Genomic DNA, 12,455 nt, shown 5'->3' with positions numbered 1-12,455 from the left:
AAATCATCAAGCCGAATAATAACCTAAACTGCAAGAGTACAAATCTTATATGCAGTGTATTGTAAAACTTGTCCAACTTGCAAAGAAAACGATGTCGACCAAACGGGAAATTCTCTTGCAGAACGAGTGCTTGTCCATAAACAACATATACGCACACCAGAGACAAGAAAAATTCCGCTTAGTGAGCATTTAGATATATGCGGGACCGCAACGTTTAAAATATTCCCTTTTCACAAGATGCCGGGTCTCTACAATATAAAACGCAAAAGTAAGGAAGACATGTTTATGAAACTTTTTAAACTTTTTTCTTCCCTTATTTTACCGTCAATTTATTTTATGGATAAATAACATATTTTCCTAATATTTTGGTGTCGCTGTACACTTAATTTATGTGTGTTTGATACAAAGGCGAACTTACCTCTTGCTATTTGAGATATGCACGGAGTTCGTTTCACCAATACTGATTGTTCTCAACCATACACCATACCCTATCTTGCACACGTGCTCAAGACAGGTTAGTATTCAAAATACTCTCGAGTGCATTTAACGTACGTATTGGAAGGGGAGCGACCATTATTCTTAAAATATATCATATTTTCTATTTTCGTGTTTTGAATATTGAATTTAGATAAACTCTTACTATCGTAATTTGCATGCTAGGAATAACAAATCTCTTTAGCGTGTCAATAGACATATCCTTATCTGTGGAAGGCTACACGTTCAATCGAATGCTTACAATCATTGCGTAATTGCCGTTTATATTGTACCTGTGTCAGTTAGTCTGGTTCCCTGCTGCGAATGCTCCGATAGCTCTGCGCTATTCTTAGTCAGGTGAACACCGCCGCCATATTGTGACGTAATGCAAATCCAATATGGCGGATACCGGCAGGTATGCATTTAACACTTGACCTAAACAATCCACTTATTTGCGTAATTGACGAATGATCGGCACGTCTCGTGCTGTTATTTATAATCATCAAGTAATACTGATTCAAATTATTTTCAATTTGGTAGTTGTCACGTCGGCATTATCATGTGTGCGGTAGTTTTCATTCTGACAAGACCGACAACAAAATCTACCTAGCTTCGAAAAAACGATGAAATTTCCATTTTCCAGCTGCGATATCTTTTTTCGTTGTCTTTCATTCGATTCTACGGACAATTTCGCATTAAAAACGATACCTGTCATTGAGATGTCGCCATTTTCTGTATGGAAAATTACCCCCTATTTCAAACTCTATGTAATTTCATATTGACAATGGATCTGAGTGGAATGTAATTTTTTGTGAATTCTTGTAAAGGGTTCCCTCATTCCGGATTTTTCCTTCTGAGTCAGCATCGACTACCCGCAAAAGATTAAGATCTACACCAACCGGTAAAACTCCATCTCAAGCAGAGAAAAGAGGAAACTATGAGGTACATATTGTAATGTCAATTCATACCCCTTTTTAAATGTAGTGTACAAATGCACAGATGCTAATAATATCATTGATAGCAAATGGGAAATCAAGGATTATAATGATCCTAATTACACATAATCAATCATATATTTGGTGCTTAAATTGATATACCATGGTGTCATTAAGATGTCCACAACTTGTCAAAATCTTTCGCTTGGTTTGTACAGAAACATATATGTATATAAAATATTTCTGGTTTGAATCCCATGTGAGGCAGTTGCAAGGTGATGACCGCTGGTCATTGGGTTTCTTCGGGGTGTACTTCAGCTTTCATCCAATTAGCATTTCAAGTCCTTAATTAGCATATGCTACTTATCCAATTGAAAGTACCAAAAATTTACAGGATTAAATGAAATGAAATGATTTAATGAAATAGTTTGGAATAACAGCAAATATATAACAATAACGTGAATCCTGCAGCTGACTGGACTGAAAGATGTTAAAAATCCAGAGTTCCATGTCAGAAAGGTGATCCCCATTAAGGTTTACCATAATTGGCGAGTCCTGCCGTCATGGTTAACTTCAAGAATTATATTACCACTGTACGACCAGAATACCTATTGAATTGGTAATATACATTGTATGTGTATATAATATGTATTCCTGTTTTCAGTTGATTGAGATTAATAAAAAGAAATGGACTGACTGTGAGAAAGCAGCACTCAAATGTTTTGTTGGGGAAAATCCCATACCAAGTGATGGTGTCAATAAATACTGGAACAGATGTGCAAGCTATATCAATGATAATGGAGGATTCAAATCAGGTAATTTCATAATAAATGACTCTAAAGTCTAAATACATTTGAAAAGCATCAGTATGCAAGGTACCTCAAAATAGTAATTTTACTGCAAGTACTAACCATATGCATGCTTTTCAGGAAAAATATTAATGTATTCCAAAAGTTTTTTTCTAAACATGTACATGTATATCATAAAAATATTGACTCGCACAAAAACTCACATTATCTAGATGTTTTTCTTTACATGGAAAAGTACCGTTCTAATTTAACTATAACAAACAAAAAGTATAGAGTCAATATAACCAAGTTCATGTACTTTACTTGCTGTCATCTTTATTATTAATTCAACATCATTCTCATACATATGTTAAGACATACACACACACAACTCATCCTATGTAATGACAAGGCATTACAGACACATACATACACAAAGCTTGACAATAGTTTGTGATCCTGAGGGTAGAATATCCCTATCATTCTTATCCTTGTAGTATTATTCTCTCAAACCTTGACATATTTAGAACAATTTAACAATTATATAATATCCCACCATTTAGAATAACTCGTAGGTTGACAATTTTGTGTTGTTTGATACAAAGCCATTGATATAGATGTAGTTTTCTTTATTTGTTTTAATATCTGTTCTATACACAGGGACCTGACACAAAATGTTTAAGCAATGGTATATGTATATGTAGTTAAAAAAATTGCCAGGTCCCTGTGTTTCCACATGTTAGTTTTGATTAATATTTGCTTCTTCATATTCAATATTTCAGGAGATGCATGCAGAATATTATACAAGCGGACGAAGTCGCTAAACTTTGAAACATCTCAACCTCAACCTCCATTCATCAGACGTCCAGTCATGTGTGATGTTGCAGTACAGACAACACCACAACATACTTTTACAACAACACAACAAACTCAGACAACTCCATCTCTGCCAATAATCAATGTCAGGTACAGAAATGAAACCCAAGGGAGAAACTTGTGATATGACAGATTGTTTCCAATAATTTATTTCCTTTTAAACTCATTAATAGGATACTTATTCACATGTAAACATTGACAGTTTGTTTATATACCAAATGCAAAGTTATGTTTACAACCAATCAATTTCAATCATTGTAAATTATGAGTTTTATGAATACTGTATACAGTTAGTGGGCATGGTCTTAGTCTTTCCAATGTGTATTTTGTAATATTATTTTCTAATTATATGTATGTATTGTGTAGTCTGCGTGTTTGAACATACAGGGTCTTTCTTTTTTCTTTCTTTCATTATTTCTCTCTCAACATCCTGATTTTTGTCATTATGAAGATGAGCAATGGCTTACACAGTCCAGGCCATGACTTCTCGAAACTGAAGTTCAGACTTCAGTAAATAACTAAGTTTTTCTCCTTATATAACACATGTGAAAAATGGACTAAGGTTTGGTTTGCGAAATCGGGGCCTTATTCATTAAGCGGATTTTCATTAACAGTTGTATGATTTTTCTTTCAGGAATGTGGAACGAGAATGGTCATACTTTTCGAAAGCGTATGATCCACAGAATGATCCAATGGTAACAACCGCTCTAAATTTGTCGTGTACAAGACTTCCCTCATTTGCCAACATCACAAGTGAGGAGAAATCCTCTTTGGTACATTCCCTATTGTATTGCGACACGGAGACTGTGGCGAACACTATCATGAAAGTGAATTCTTTGAAAAAGGCTGTGAGGTTACATTTCATATGGGACATTGAACAAAGTGCGTGTGCAAAGGCGGTTAAAGGTGGAAGTCTCTATCCGCGACACATAGACTTGAGACAGTTTTCATGGAATCCAATTTGCCATGAACTTCTACAAGATTGTCCTCTGCTTGCTGAGACTCTACTTGCAGTGGCGATACCAACATCCAAACTCGGAATTCCTGATGTCATTAAGAAAGTATTGCCAAAATTAGGTCTCATTTATGGCATTCTCATGAAAAATAGATATAATGAACTCTCAGTAATACAGAAAGTCTTGGGCATTACAATGAAAGATGAACAAACACATGAAAAGGTACATTTTGAAAACAAGTACATTTCATCATTTCGTTTTAGTGATTTGTTCAGGTTTGTTTTGCTTTTTTTGATACATGTTTTTGCTTTCAGTGTTACTGTTATTCTCCATAAGGATGATATTTCATGATTTTGTTTCCATTATATATCTATCAATTATGGACCTTTGTTGAGGTACATATGGTGTTATATCACCTGAGTAGATTCTACAAGGGCATATGAACCAAAACAAAGGTCCTTAATATGTATATTAGATATGATTATTATTTTAAATGTTGGCTTCGTGCTAAGTTATATAGAAATGGATTAACTACACTACATCTTCCTGTTGAACTCAATGTAAGGGTATTGCGACTTCATAATCACAATATCGACTTGGTTGGACGTCACAATAGGGAATATTGACTTGGTGTTTCTAAAAATGGAAGCATCCAGTCAATATGCTAAATGTCGCCCTCCACGTGACAGTGTAATAGCAAATGAGAAAGGGGAAAATCGGAGCATATCTAATATACATAAATATACTTGTAGCTATTGTATACACTACATTATTGATTTTTGAAGTAGGAAAGCTTTGTATTTGAAAATAATACCATGTACCTCATTGGTGAATTCAAATACGACGAGATCAATATCATGGAATGTCATTTAGTGTACATGTATTTATTAGAATTTTTACATTTCTTTTTGAACAGAAAATTATAAAAGAATACAAAAGATTCAAAATGATTTCATTGGTTTTTATGTTAAAAATACCTCTAGCTTTTTGGAAAGCATGTGAAAAAGATAGGTGTTTAAATCCTTTAAATAACTACATTCTTTCATCAACAGTATATTATTATGCATGTTGGCTGCAGGAATGTTGTTTTATATTTTAAAATATCAGTTGGTAACAATACAGTGTTATCCTGACAATGTCAACAAAATTAGAAACTCTTCATTATCATATTCATGTAATTCAAGTTCATTATCATATTAATATAATTCAAATTCATTATATTGCACTGGCTTTTCAAAGCTTAAATTTATATTCTAAAATGGATTTAAGCATCAATCAAAACATCAGTGTGATACATGTGAGAAATTTATCACTTGTATTACACTGATAACAGCTTGTTTATTTTTATTTAAACAATATTAAGCATGTTGTTATGAAATGTTTGTGTTAATTATGACGAAGACATAGTTACTATAAATTTTGACATTGACATAAAACTTGACAAACTTGATATTTGACATTGAAGAAGATTTCTTGAATTATGCATTTGATCTGCCCAATGAAACTCTGCAGTTATCACACAGAAATCTACAGCTGGATGATGTTGGTGCCATGTGACCATTTGACGTGATTATCTGGAGGCTGAGCAATACTAATCATGTACTTGGTTTCAATAATATTTCCATTGTTGAACCATGTTTTATGATTAATTCCTGAAAGGGTAAGGAACTTATAAAGGTTAACAAATTAAGATACCTGGTATTGTGAACTGGATGCATTTTCATTGATTTAGTTTCTTGGTTTCTTTGTTTGTTCTAACAATTGTTTATACTAACTGTTACTTCACAATTGTTGTAGTCACTGTAATTGTAATAGGATAATTGACTGTTCAAATAATTTTGTAAATGAGACCTGTTGTTTGGCTTTCATGAACAGTGTTACTGTTATTTATAAGATGTTAATGGAGGCCTCAAATTGTAATAAGTCCCGTAGTCACTTACTTTTTATTACTTAAGAAGATTGTTTATAATCATTTTGATTGATGAATCATGGATTCTGACAAATGAAGTTGTGCAAGATATTACTAAGATTATAAACATGTTTCTCATTTTAAACATGGAATTCATGCACAAAGCCTAAATCTTTGAATGTTATTACTAAATAAATATTTGTAATTATAACTTATTGTTAGGACCAGTACTATATGTATCTGCTTAGATATGTTTACTCAATATCATGTTTAGGATATTTCTATTTGTAACCTACATCTATATAATTATTTAACTGTAAATCTTAAACTTGTAGGTATTTGACAGGCTTCAAGCACTTGGAATCACAATGGGGTATGAAGGAGTGATGAAGGAGATTGCAAAACTTGGGTCATCATGCTTTCAAGAACTACAGGCAGCAGTAGCTGGTGGTAAAAGTTTCCGTCTTGTTGGAGATAATGTCAATTTCAAGGAGGGAGTTCGACATGAGAGGGAAGGGCGCCATGGTGGCACAAGGCATTGGTTTGGATCAGCAGCTATTGTACAACACTTGACATTTGATGATTTCTGCGACCAACCTCAAGGATTTGTTAAAAATCTAACTATGGACAAAATTTTGCCTAACCCTTTGGATGAAGAGAAGCTGAAGCTTGATTACATCACTCTTATACTAAGAAATGCGAAGGATCACATTCCATTTCTGAAGATCTTTGATGGCTTATGGAAAGAGGTCTTGGAAGGTCAATTTTCCAATGAAATGGCAGGAAAATCACTCGTTGTGCCCCTGGAGATACTTCCTTATAATGAGGCCCAGTACAGTGATGTGTGCAAAATCTTATTGTCCTATGTAGATGTTGTAGATACAATCTACGGATCACGTGACCATAGACAGGTACATATTGGAGGAGACCAGTTAACAAGAGAGCGCTTCAGTGGAGCAAAGTCGCTGCGGTTTGGGTCATTTGATGAAAGATCAAAAATCGGGGATCTCACCCCAATAACTTTCGAGTTATGGCATATGGCAATGAATTTTCTCACGCTTATATTCAGTAAACTGTTCAGTACTAACAGTCTCGAGACAGGAACTCTAAATGGAGAGAAGATACGCATCAGACGCAATGATGTCCACCAAGATGTGAAAAACAATTATGACGTGGACAAGGACTATTTTTTATCTTTTACTAGAGCTTACATTGTGGATGCATTATGCGATTTCTTTGGCCTTGACGATACAGACAAAGAACCAACCAAACATATTCCACCGGACCCTGTTACACCAGCATGGTTCCATGAAACCATGAATACCTTCATCGATACCTACATCCTTGCAAAGGTCAACACTTACCTAACCGATGTTACAACGGTCGAAGAAACAAGGACACCAATCCAAGTTCTAATCGGCAATAACAAATATATTACTTTGCATGTGTTGAACAGACAGAAGAAGACTAAAAAAAAGGTACCTGTTGATGTTGATCACGTACAACAATACGGTAAAGTTACCTTGCAGCTTGGACTGCTCTACATGGAATTTTTGGACTGCATCCATAATCCGGACAGAGACAGGATGTTACGGTGTATGAAATATATGATGGTGATGTTCAAAGCTCATAACAGCAGAAGTAAATATGCCCTGGAAATCCTACGTTTCCTATGCCACCAACAGGCTAGCTACAGTTTGAAAACAGCATATGAAAGTTTTTATGGACTATTTGTAAACACGAGGGGTGGAAAGGATACTCATATTCCAGCTGACCTTCAAATGGAACATATAGTACACAGAACAAAAACAATCCTGAAGGGACTTGGTCCCATGAACAGGGATAAGAACTTGATGGTGCGGTCCAAGGCAGTTGCTGCCTTAGACCAGATATCTCAAACTATGACAACATAGCTGGCAGTTTTGTTAAAAGACGAGCAAATTTCCATAAGCAACGCGATTCCATATCAGATGAGAAGAAGATCATTCAAGATCTCAGAGGAATCAGACCATTTGAAGTCCATCTTACAAGAAGTTACGAAGCACATAAACAGATCCAAGCACCAGTGGATGATATTGAGACATTACATTTGCAATCATGGATTGATTATCATAAGTCTAGACTGGATGTTGAGTTTGGAAAGTGATTTATTAATTTCCGACATGAACTTATTTAAATGTACCCAGTATTACTTTCACAGATTCTGCAACAAATGTGGGTAACTTGTAATAGTTCTCAACACTATCTAATGGAACCATTTTATATGTCTCTGTGATTCTTTCAATTAATATGTCATTAAGATGAAATGTAATTTCACCAGAAACATCGGCTTCAACATACTGTTTCAGTATATGTCTCTGTGATTCTTTCAATTAATATGTCATTAAGATGAAATGTAATTTCACCAGAAACATCGGCTTCAACATACTGTTTCAGAGCTTGCTTGACTAGAAAACGGACAACCTGATTTTGTCCTTTTACTTCAGTGTCAGAATCTTTGCTACAGAGATCACAACATTTATATTCTGCTGGTTCGAGTGGACAGTTTAAGTAATCACTCAGAAATTTGCGACGACAGACTTGTTTCAAGTAATTCTTCATTTCTGCTGAGACTATTTGTGAGGACCGATCCATGGCATTCACATATATTACAGACTCTGCTTCCCCACCGGTTCTACCTGCTCTTCCTATTTCCTGTATGTACTCTGCAAAAAGAACATCAAATGCTACCAGGTAACAATAGTAATGTTTTGGAGTGTATTGTGTTAAAATCTTAACAAACCTACTTATGTAAACATGTGTCCAAAGTTTGAAATGGGTGAAATGAAGAGTACCCGAAGAAAAACCACTGACCTACAGTCAGTACTTATTCACTGACTGATATCAGCTTTGAACAAAAATATCATCATGAAAATATGTATAAATTTACATATTTCATACCTAGTTTCATATATTAACTTACATTTCCTACCAACATATCAATTTTAGTCAATAATCTTTTTCGACATCCATTTCCATTTACAGAAATGACAAACAAAAATAACATTCAAGAAACTTTAACAGGTTTATCTTAATTTCATTTTTTTTAATGCATTTTTTCCAAATTTATTACCCTGAATATTCCATACAATAATTACCTTCTGCAGATGATGGTGCACCAGCATGGATTACTCGTTTTACTTTTTTTAAATCAGCTCCCATACCTAAAGCTATGGTGGCAAATATCACCCGTATATGATACATCAGACCTAATGTTTCTATATATATTGCACTCCGTCGGGTGAATGGTACGGAATTTAACTTAGTGTTCCTTTCATTTGCAATAGTCTTTGCGGATTTGTTTCACAGATTTTGAATTCACAGTAGCAGTCATAGCAACCATGGTGAACTTTGGAAATATAGCTTTTAGATTCTTTATATTTTTGTATGCTGGCCTAAAGTCATCCTGCCATTGTAAAATACAATGGGCTTCATCGACAACAATTACAATGTTTTCCTTTACCCATGATTTATCTACAAGTTGTTCAAGAAAATCACTATTTAGGATGTTCTCGGGGGTGGCCAGTGATGTAACAGACATTGTCACCATACAAAGAATCAACATTGGCATAGTTTTCAGTGATGTTCACAATTCTTTCCCCATGTTTTTCACAAAGTTGAGTAATAATTGAGTTTAGTGGTTCCAAAATTATCACTTTACAATTGATGTAGAATGGGATCAACTCGAAGATCAAACTCTTTCCGTAGCCTGTAGGAAGAACAATAAATGTGTCTTTCTTATCTTTGATACTATATAATGCATCAATTTGCCTTGGTTTCAGTGATGTAATTGGTGGTGACTGCACATGTGCATTATTATATTTGTATACGGCTGTCTTTAAATCACATACACGCTGTATGCTGGCCATGTCCAGTAATGCGTCTTCGATTCTGGTGATGTCTTATCTAATTGTAATCAGCACTGAAAATGAAATACATGAAATTACATAGAGTTTGAAATAGGGGGTAATTTTCCATACAGAAAAAGGCGACATCTCAATGACAGGTATCGTTTTTAATGCGATATTGTCTGTAGAATCGAATGAAAGACAAGAAAAAAAGATGTCGCAGCTGGAAAATGGAAATTTCGTCGTTTTTTCGAAGCTAGGTAGATTTTGTTGTCGGTCTTGTCAGAATGAAAACTACCGCACACATGATAATGCCGACGTGACAACTACCAAATTGAAAATAATTTAAATCAGTATTACTTTCTGATTATAAATAACAGCACGAGACGTGCCGATCATTCGTCAATTACGCGAATAAGTGGATTGTTTAGGTCAAGTGTTAAATGCATACCTGCCGGTATCCGCCATATTGGATTTGCATTACGTCACAATATGGCGGCGGTGTTCACCTGACTAAGAATAGCGCAGAGCTATCGGAGCATTCGCAGCAGGGAACCAGACTAAGGGTTATCTGTGATTACACATGTACACAAGTATCTATGACCTTTTACACTGATATCTATCACAATTTACACAGGTAACTATGACATCATACACAGGTACCTATGACATTTAACACAGATATCAATGACAAGTTACACAGGTAACTATGACATCATACACAGGTACCTATGACATTTAACACAGATATCAATGACAAATTACACAGATATCTATGACATCATACACAGGTATCAATCCACTGTAAATGTGTTGGTCATGGTAACACCAATTACAGACAACTGAGAGAATTGTTTTTTTTACTAGGTATGACATAATACGTTGAATTAACCAAATTGAAATGTGAATCCTCCCGGAATTCCTCCTCCGCCTTGTGGTCCACCGAAACTAAAACCTGGGCCACCACCACTGGAGAAAAATGTCTGAAAAATCTGGTTAGGATCCACAATATTGGCAGGTTTAGCGAACTACGCTAAATAGCAATCATTTGTCTCAAATACCAGAAATTTGAAGTGATGGCAACATTTTATTATGCCATGAAAGTGATATCTTTTCCGGTACAACAGTAGCTACCGGGGACCCACCTTAAAACAATGATTCTCTCTTTACAGGTGTTGAATTTGGTACCCGACATACTGACAGGGTTTTTACCAAGGAAACCATCTGCTCGAGCAAAGCCGGAGAAAAAAGAAACTCGACCTCCCTAGTACCCAAACCGCCCAAGAAGAAGAGTTCAAATAGGCGATTTTAAGCGTGGTTTACATTCACAGGGACCTGACTAAAATTCCCAACCAAACATTATTATCATTAATATATAAATGTATAAATAGTATCACACCATGATACATTTACAGTTGGTTGCAGATCATACCAGGTCCCTCTGGTTCAATTAATGTTCTTTCTTGGCGTATTAATAAAGAGTAAAAAATTATGTAGCTTGTCATTGCTTGAAGGACAATGAAATTGCACCAACATAAGTTTTTTTTTCTCACTTCACTTCTAAAACAACTCCCCCACACTTGTATAGCCAGCAAGCTCTGTTTGCTCAAGAGAAAAAATTAATCATCTCTTGGATGGCCGTATATTTTATTTTTACCAATTAGATGCAACTATTTTCATATTATCATTTTCTCGGGTAAAGGTGCGGCATATAAATAACATGCCAAAAGACATCATATTATAGTGCGAACGAGAGTGAAACACGGTATGATTTGCCCTCGACCTTCTACTTTTAGAATTTAACTCCGATCATACGATTCGCAACTCTTCTGTTTCTGGATGTTTCTTCCGTTTAGGAGCTGAAAGATCTTCTGGGCATACTATTCCGTCTTTGCATATTACAGAGTTAGCTCCCTTGCGGGTAAGTATCAATTGTTACGTAATTATTTGTAGTTTTCTCCGAAACGTATGACGTTACGCTCCCAAACCCATGACGTCACAATCAATACCTACCCGCAAGGGCTGACAACTCTGTAATATGCATCGGAGTAACAAACGGTATGTACTATATTGTACATGGATAGAAAGACTATCTAAGGGACAAAAATATTGTCAAATGTACTTATATAGTCAAAATCTCAGTCGTTGCCCGACTGGTCGTATTGTATGGAAATCTACTAAAGGACATTCAGAAAAAGAGGCCCAAATGGGCTTCAGTGGATTTATAGACAAAGGGAGATAACTAATATGTTGTTGATTTTCACATATTTGAACTTTATGACCTTCAAAGAAGGGTAGCCCTTCATCCCAACATGCTCAAATCAGGTCACTAATTATTTAGATGGAAGTCGTTTAAAAAAGTAGCCTAGAAAGACCATGTGAACTTGAATGAAGACCAAGGTCATTTATTTGAACAAACATAGTAGTCATGACTGTATCACACTAAAGTCCCAATATCAGGTCTCTCGGCTTCATTGTTATTGAAAAGAAGTTGTTTTGATTTTTGTAGCCTATTTCACCCACGAGACCTTCAAAACGTTAACTTTGTTAATACAGGTATCAGTAAATCTTATTCATCAACTTATCTTCCCTAACTCATTGGTTTTTTCGAGAGCTTTCTTAGAGATAAA

The 12,455-nt window shown here is 35.2% G+C and overlaps 1 long non-coding RNA gene across 1 annotated transcript; it reads left to right on the top strand.

The window, feature by feature from the left end:
* The first annotated feature begins 2,079 nt into the window (after positions 1 to 2,079).
* LOC138335324 (uncharacterized) lies at positions 2,080 to 4,884 on the top strand. The gene is made up of 3 exons (XR_011210259.1): positions 2,080 to 2,224; positions 2,980 to 3,163; positions 3,708 to 4,884. It is a non-coding gene; the product is annotated as an uncharacterized lncRNA (long non-coding RNA).
* Positions 4,885 to 12,455: the final 7,571 nt, after the last annotated feature.

Source organism: Argopecten irradians, chromosome 11, assembly GCF_041381155.1.
Source record: "Argopecten irradians isolate NY chromosome 11, Ai_NY, whole genome shotgun sequence".
Lineage (NCBI taxonomy): Eukaryota > Metazoa > Mollusca > Bivalvia > Pectinida > Pectinidae > Argopecten > Argopecten irradians.
Note: the sequence above shows the minus strand (reverse complement) of the source record. Positions and strands in the feature narration are given on the sequence as shown.